The sequence below is a fragment of the Chinchilla lanigera genome, unplaced genomic scaffold, assembly GCF_000276665.1.
Source record: "Chinchilla lanigera isolate Chin_1 unplaced genomic scaffold, ChiLan1.0 scaffold00062, whole genome shotgun sequence".
Taxonomy (NCBI): domain Eukaryota; kingdom Metazoa; phylum Chordata; class Mammalia; order Rodentia; family Chinchillidae; genus Chinchilla; species Chinchilla lanigera.
The window spans coordinates 5321148-5329348 of NW_004955463.1; positions in this window are offsets into that span (position 1 = coordinate 5321148).

Consider the following 8201-nt stretch of genomic DNA (forward strand, 5'->3'; position numbering starts at 1 on the left):
GAGCGAAGAGGTGGACGCAGCTTATTATCATCACACACAAATAAATGCTAGCTGTTCATATCTGCTTCTATTAAAGGTTGTTGTTTAGCACAAATACAAATCTAAGGCTTATTGATCTAAATATCCATTCATAGAAACAAAAGTCCAATGCTGAGATTGAGAAACATCAGAGAAACACTTTGCCATATCAAATATTTTCATGGACCCGTATAGGACAGCTGACAGCTGCTGGCTGGGCTCTGTCTTGCTCTGATGACAATTAATCAGACAGTGTTCTACACAACAGCCACATCAGTGGATTGTTTTCTTCCTGAGAACAGATACTACAATATAGTGGTCTATAGGACTCATGCTGTTAGAATGGAAAATGTACTTACAGGTGTTTTACAGTTAAAAGAGACTTTTGATGATGCACTGGTCTAATCTGAAGAGGTTAAGATCATTGCTCTGGGTCATACAGTTAGTTAGGGGCAGACCCCAAAAACTAAAACTAGATTTTCAGGACTTACAAGTTGGGCTCATTTTATGTCACTAAGTACCTCTTAAGGGAACAATTTTAATTACTCAAATTAAAGAAATTCAACAGGAGTGTTCAATATACTTCACACTTGAGATAGGCAGCTCTCAAGCCTAAGGTCCAACTTTCTCTTTCTTTCAGAGGCTCCCTGATCCCAGGCTCCAGGATGGAGGGGGAGGGAGCAGAGAGCAGTTTTGGCAAATCTGACTGATGAGATAGAAATAGCTTTAGAATATCCTGGTGACCGTGGGAGTCCCAGGAAGTATTACTAATGTATGACCCACAGACTTCAGGAGATTCATTGAGGAGACACTGGTCGGGAACTCTGGTAAAAGAAAGACATTCTTTGTTTCAGGGCAAATCCAGAAAAGTGAATTCTGTAAACACAGCAAACATCTAGTGCATATCTACTATGAGGAATGCATTAAATCTTTTTATGAAGTGGATTGTAGAAGCACACATGGGTAGACAGAAGACTGAAGAATTGAATCAAGACTGCGCTTAGAATAGGTCACTTGTATGAATTCTGTTAGGTGCACTGGTGTCTCAGAAAAAGGGGGAGGGAGAGCAACACACATGATCTCAAGGGCAGTAAACAAACTCACTTCTTGTTTGTTTGCAATTATAAGTGACAAAGCTGAAAGAACACGCCATGTACCCCTTAGAATTTCCAACACTTCCACAAAAGTATTCTTCCTATGTGTACAAGACACGTAATGAATACTTATTGAGAAGTGAACTGATGAATTGGTGAAAGAATGATTAGTAATACAGTACTTTTTGTACCCTTGGGGAATTACCTTGGGTTGGATGATTTCTCCGCTTAACTAAAAGTCTTATCCTATAAACAGGAAATCATCTTTTTAAACTGTGCTATATGAACGCATCAGTCATGGTCCTCTCTTTTTAAATATATTTCGCTGACCTAATTTTGGCTTTCTTGAGAAGTACCACTGATGATTTTACTCTCTGTAAGACTGTGACTTTGGAGTTTTTGAAGTGTGAGATAACCTGCTAGCACACTGCTTTTTAAAAATTCTGTGCTTCTTGTGTGTTCTTCTCTACCTTGGCTGTCACCACAAGTGTGAGCTAGATGTATGCCAGGTACCTGGAAACCACTATGAACAGCATTAATTTGGTTTCTTTCCTTATATGGCTTCCAGTCAGACCAGGAATTCAAACCAGCTATACAAATAATTACACTCTGAGGCCAGTTTTCTAAAGTACACTCTGTGATAAAGAACAGCATTGGCAGAGGTGAGCAGAAGAGGACTGGCTGAGGAGAGAGAGCTGAATGAGAAGCGGAAAGCCTTGGTCCTGTAGCGTTCATTCCCCCTTTCCTCCCATTTTCCTTTCACTCTCCTTGCTTCTGCCATTCATCATAGTCAAGGAAGGCCTAAAGACGGCCAGCAAATACCGGAAATGCATGTTTGTTAAATAATTAATCTCCTGTAGGCAGAAAATGGAGGCATTGCTCATAAGGGAATTGCAATCTTTTCTTAGGAGATCATGTATTATTTTCCTATTTATTCTTCACCTTGATTTGGCAAATATTAATAAAAGCTTGCTATGAACAAAGCACTGAGCACCAGGGGAAATAAAAAATGAAAAATATATAGTCAATTCTACCTTAGCAATTGTGTTAGTCAAGGTAAGTTAGGTTATGCTACAATAACAGTAACCCCAGAAGCTTAGCATCCTAATCTGGTAATAGTTTATTTCTTACTCACACAATTTCTACTGTGAGTTGGCAGCTCTCTTAGGCTATTTGCCTACAAGTAATTACTCAGGAATCATGGCTCCTTCTGCTTTGTGAAGGTGGTCTCTATCCTCAAAGTGAAGAGAGAAATAGAGTCTCTTTCACGCTATTTTAAAAGACCAGTCCTGGAAGATTTTCTCCCAGTCCACCAGTAAGAACCCAAACACATAGCAACTACCTTTAAGGAAGGCTGGGAAATGAGGGTTTCCTGTGTGTTTAGAAAGAGGAAATGGGACTGATAAAGATATAGTTGTCCTTTATCTCAAGGAACTCTTACTTTATTGACCCCGAAAGATTACCTGACACAAAAGTATCCTTATTAGAAGGACCAATGATCAAAAACATTAAACAGAGATTAAAACAAAGATGGGATTCCACAGAAATGAGATTAATTTTGATTAACCAAAGGGGACCTGTGATAAGGGAAGGTTGCTGCTAGAGGAGCAGAGAAAGAACAACTGGGAATTTCAATGGTGGAAGCAAAGGAGTGCATTTATTTTTTTATGGATGTGTTTTGGGGTTCTTTTATTTTAAAGAGGAAAAACAAAAGCAATGATACAGAATTTCAAAATAATATAATAAGAAATTAACAATGTTTACCATATTGCATATTGTTATCTTCAAAGTACTGGCTCAGATATAGGCATGAAAACTGATCGAACAATATAAGTACAAACTGTTCCTTTTAATGAACTAATAGAAATTTGTAGTACAATTATCTTAGCTATCTTGTGTATATGTATTTATATATATGTTTTCTTTTCTCTTCTTTCTTTTTTCTTGTTCCCTATCCCTTTTGTTCCTTCCTTTTGAGCCGTTTCTTTCCCTTTCACTACCTCTATTGTACCTTTTGGTTCTTATTTACTCTTTCACTTTCTTACACAAGGGATACAATATGCGATTTACACATGCAAGTCTGATTTATTTCACTTATGAGTGTAGTTTCTAGTTGCATCCATTTACCTATAAAAGCCTCAAGTTTATCCTTTATAGCTGAGTAGTTCTCTACTGTATAAAAATACCACATAGAAAAAGGAGGGCATTTAGACAAAGACACTGAAATGTGGAAAGAAGTTCATACCAGCCAGAAACAGTGAGGGGTCTGGAAAGACTGGAAACAATGAATAGAGAGAAGAGAAGACCCAGATTCCCAACCAGGAGTCTTGGATGTTTTATCAAATAGTTTGGATTTTGTTCTGTGTGCAGTAGGATACCATGGTAGCTTTTGAACACGTAATGATATCATCAAATTTGCGATTTTAAATGAGATATTTTCTTTTCCAGGTATTTGACTCCAGGCTGAGGTTAGTGGAACAATTAATAGCTCATAATTAAGGAAGCAGCTATTTCATAACAGTCAATTCTTTTCTTCCATATTTAAAACATGTTAAATATATTGAATAAGCTCAACAACCTTCAGTTTCTTTAAGTGTAGCACAATGAATCAAACACTCCCCTCCAACCTACCATAGTGAACTGAGGAAATTGCACGTGATAAGGAAAATACCATGTAAGAAGAGCTGCAGATTGCATCATTTGTCAGCCTTATGGGAAACTTTGCCATTGGGAGAACAAGAATAACATACCAACTCCACTATGTCACTCAAAGTACTGAAATATGACTGCAGGGATTTACATCATCCCCTTGTGAATGTTGTCATGAGCACTTTTAGTGTCCAACTTTCAGCTGTTTCTGATCAGCTCCAAGCATCCATACTTTAAACTTTAACCAAAAAGGTAAATATCTATTATTTCATGATCTTTGGATCCTATTTCTGCTTTGTAGTATTGGTAGTTGAATGTGTATACAGTAATTATCTCTATATATGGATATTTAGTTTAAATCCTAGCACACAAAAAGTTTGTTTAGTTTTGTTGTACCTTGTGAATAAAGCTCTCAAACCAACACTTTTCATACCCACATCCCTAATCTGGAAAAAAACAGAGTGAACACCTCATTTTACATGGTTTTTCCTCAGAGAGGCTTAGCACACTTCTTTACCTAAAAGCCAGTGCTTCCCTGACTCCTTGCTGATTTTATGAGATGTCCACTTTTTCCTAAGATGACAGAGGAGTGAACCCACGTTAGTCCACTCTGATGAAAACCCGTGTCCCTTATCAGTGATAGGTATAAGGGTGATCTAGTTCTGACCAATAAAGTATCAGCAGCAGCCTGCTGGGGGGTCTTAGAAATGTTACCTAGATGCAGGATTGCTAGCATCTGTGACCTTTTGTATTAGTGAGATTTCTATTATGGTGACAAAATATCTGCGATGAACAGCATAAGGGAAAAAAGATTTATTGTGGCTCCTGGTTTCAAGGGTTTCAGCCAGTAGGCACTTGACCCCATTGCCTTGTGCTTGTGGTACGCAGTGTATCTTGGTGAGTGAATACGGACAGAGGGGCGTTCACCTCACGGTAGCCAGGAAACAAAAAGAGAACAAGGGGCAAAGCTCTCCATTTCCCCTCAAGGGCATACCCCAGCTACTTAACTTCCTTCCAGAGGACCCTATCTCTGAAAGGCTCCACCTCACAGTAGCACCACAGGTTAGACACCAAGGGTTTAGCATATGGATTTCGAGGGTTGTTTGACACCTTTCTTCTGGATGTTGTTGTGTTGGGATATGGTACCTGGAATAGCAGTAACTGCACTGCAACCTTGGGGGAATGCAGCTGAAGCAATGCCAGGACCTTGAAGATGACAGTGTCAGAAGATAAGAGGAACTATGGCTCTGATGACATTATAAAGTCATTGACTGAACAAACCAAGGCGAGTTCTATACCAGAACCTCTTTTTCTGTGAAATGACTCTTTTCTCCTATATGGTAAATAGCGGTTTTTTTTTGTTTGTTTGTTTGTTTTGTTTTTTTTTTTTTTTTTTGGTTACTTGTGACAGAAACACCATAATCAATAAAAGTGATGATTTTTTTACTACCTCCCTGAAGGAAGCAGGTGGGCAAAGCAGAACCTTTGCATTAACAACTCCGAGCTCTAATATATACAGTCTGTGTCCCTGGGGCTGTACAGAGCAGGTTCCAGGAAACAGGTAAATAGCTTGCTTCAGGTCACAGAGTGGACCAGTGAGAAGGCCAGGAAGAATCAAGCCAAGGGAGTGGCTTCCCCTTAGAAGGCCAGCTGTTTTGGGGCACTTCACTTAGCATCTCCAAACTTCAGCTTTCCCCACCTATAAAGTATGGATCACACAGGTCACTGTAAGAATCCAAAATACGGCATAGTACATTATCCAGCATAATGCTTCCTGGCCCGTACAAGGTGGCCCTTTAGTAAAGGGCAGGCTTTCTTTAACAAGTACGATGGTTCACAGACTTCCTCCCTTGGATCCTTAATGGCTGAATAAGCCTCTGGCCCATTTACCCTCCTTTTATCAAGGAACACTACAGATTCAAAGCTGGCATTAGTGAGTTGTTCGTTCACACCTGACATCACAGTCTAGAGAGTGCTGTCTCCTCTATGTGGGCGTGTAGAGCAGGACAGTTCCTGAGGCCCTTCCTGCCAGCCCATTTTCTCAAATGATTTTGCCACTTACAAACTCGGGGGGAAACTGGGCTGGTAGAGTCACTTTAATTAGGTCCTGTGCTACTTACACATGCTCCTCATTAATTTTTTGTGTAACTTCTTGTTAGCCTCCAGTTTGAGAGAAGGAGAATTTAAAAAAAACCTGGAATGTTCTTGCTTAGAATGATAATTGCTCATTAGAACTCTATTTTGTTATAATTGTACAATTCATTATACTGAGCACTTCATTAGAAGCATTGTAAAAATTCTGACAATGTAAATATGTTACAATGAATATCGAAATGAATCTGATTTAGAACTTTACTGTTTCTTGAGGGCATTTTCTAACTAATATATATCAGAGATGCCAGGAAAGTGAGAGTCTCCATATTTTATTCCAAGGGTCATTATTGGAGACATGTTTTTTTAAAAAGCAACATTCTTTTGAAGTAGGAAGTGTTCTTTAGAACAGAACAAAAAATGGCTCATAAACTTGAAATAGTCACAGTGAGTCCACATCTGTCTTTACAAATACCAGTGGCTCAGAATTGTCTGCAATTAATACTAAATCAAATCGTTTTATAATGCTCACATGGACTGTTGGATAAAGTTAGCAGATTGAACATTTTCATTTATTGCCTCCTTTTGAAAGCCTACTAAAAATCACAGTTGTAGGGGCTTAAAAAGGATGCAGACTCCTCCTTCAACAAAAAGGAATCAGGAAAAAGAAATAAAATTCTGGGAGCTGGAAGTGAAGGACAAAGGTAACAGAAGAATTAGAGTAGAGTTTTTAAATTCTCACAATGGGAAGTGAGGAGCAAACTTACTACCCTTGAGAACACTCCAGTGCTCACCATGGAGGATGCAGTGATTAGGAGTCAAGGTGCTATAAAAGGATCAGCTGAGAGTCTGCAAAGGGAGCCTTGGGATCCACAGATCTTGCTCTCTCACTGCCCAGCTGAAACACTGACCCTTGTCCACACTTGCCCAAGTTGAGATACTTTTACTCCTTAAGAGTTGAAGCAAAGGACTTCTGGACCAGAGAACTCTAGAAATAGCTCATTGCAAGAATACCGTAATAAAACAGATTTAATAGTAAGACATTTCCACCAAGCATTCTTCGGCTACCAAAATACTCCAGCCAGGCTTAGAGACTAAGAATGATATTAGGAGATCTTTTTGAGAAATGTGACTCCAAGAAGAAATACCTGAAAATATTCATCTTTTGGAGTCTTCAAGAAAAAGCCAGTTAGAACAGTGGTTCTCCAGGTGTGACCTTCTAACCAGCAGTATCAGCATCACCAAGGAATTTGCTGAAAATTCAAATTCTTGCACCGACCTCTGAACTCACTGAATGAAACATATTGGCCATAAGGCCCTGCGACTGGTATTTACCAAGCCCGAAGTACACACTGAATCACTGCTTTTCAGCAAAGTCCACCATAGGAACACAGTTTCCTTCTTTTGTAATATAAGCAGACAATCAAAGTGAGAAAATACCACAGGAAGAGCAAAATAAAATGGAAGAACTAAAAATCTTACAGAAAAAAAGTGACAGTGTAGAAAAAAATTAAATAGGAAAACAGCGAATATTAAAATCTTGGAGAGGTATGAAAATAAATTTCATCTGTGAAACAACAGAAGGATGTTATTTTTAAGGGATTCTTTACAAAATAAAAATTAGCTTGAAAATTATTTTTAAAACCATAGTAACAATAAATAATTCAATAAAAACTAAGAAAAAAGGAAAACAGAAGCAAAACAATAAAAAAGATGAAGGAAAAAACAGGAAATCCGAGGGTTAGTACAGGAAAATGGTTGAGAACCACTGATTTAAAAGGATAAATGATCACATAGTAAGATATCCAGACAAAGGAAGTAGAGAGGAGGAAATACTCAGTGAAATAATTAAGAAATAATTCCAAGTATTAAAGAATGTGCATTCCCAAATTGAGAGAGCACACACAGCACTGGCCAAGGAAGGTAAATAGATTCAGATCAAAACACATCACTGTCAGTTTCAGAATTGGGATCCACAGATCTATGGGGATAAAAACAAGATGTACAAATTTCCAGAAGGGAAAACTAGGCAGAGATTATGGATTAGGAGCCAGAATGCCTTCAAACTTCTCCAGCGCAACAGAGGATGCTGGGAGAAAATGGACCCAGGTTTTCTTAAGAAAATAATATCCAAAACATTCTATACCTCGTACACAATTTAGATCCAATATGGAGACAGAATAAACCTAAACCCACGTAGAGGGAAATGAATTTTAAAATACACCAAAAACTTGCAGGTGAAGAGGTTAAATTCTGTAGTAAGGATCATGTGGTGCTCTCTGTCATAGTATCCACAACTGCTTCACAGGGGCACTGATCAGAGGAACACATCCCCCCAGGACTGGCTTT